General features: G+C 45.8%; 1 long non-coding RNA gene across 2 annotated transcripts in view; it reads right to left on the minus strand.

The window, feature by feature from the left end:
* The window catches only part of LOC116686133 (uncharacterized), a 12,407-nt gene that overhangs the window by 1,245 nt on the left and 10,784 nt on the right, over nucleotides 1-378 (minus strand). The window lies entirely within an intron of this gene.

The following is a 378-nucleotide window of genomic DNA, read 5'->3' on the forward strand; positions in this document are numbered from 1 at the left end:
TGAAGTTAGCTGCATTCAATGACTTCTTCGCCATGGCGGCCGCAATAGCAGAGTTACCATGGAAACACTGGTAATACAGGTTTGCCCCTCATACTTAACAATATACAACTGTGCACAAATGTCCGAAGTGTGGACTGGCGGAGTAAGAGGAGAGATCCAACACAGGCACGACTTTACACAACAAATGGGTCATGTAACGCAAAATGAAACCATATCCATATAACAACATTGCAGCGGATGCGAGGACATTAGCACCAATGTACTTCTCCCCTGGCCACGGGAGCGCACATGCACACAGAACGGAGATTCTGCTGCACGTCGCCTTAATGTAACAGACAAATACACTTATTTACGTAGTTAACTGAGACCCATGTTACT

This window comes from Etheostoma spectabile, unplaced genomic scaffold, assembly GCF_008692095.1.
Source record: "Etheostoma spectabile isolate EspeVRDwgs_2016 unplaced genomic scaffold, UIUC_Espe_1.0 scaffold314, whole genome shotgun sequence".
Taxonomy (NCBI): Eukaryota; Metazoa; Chordata; class Actinopteri; order Perciformes; family Percidae; genus Etheostoma; species Etheostoma spectabile.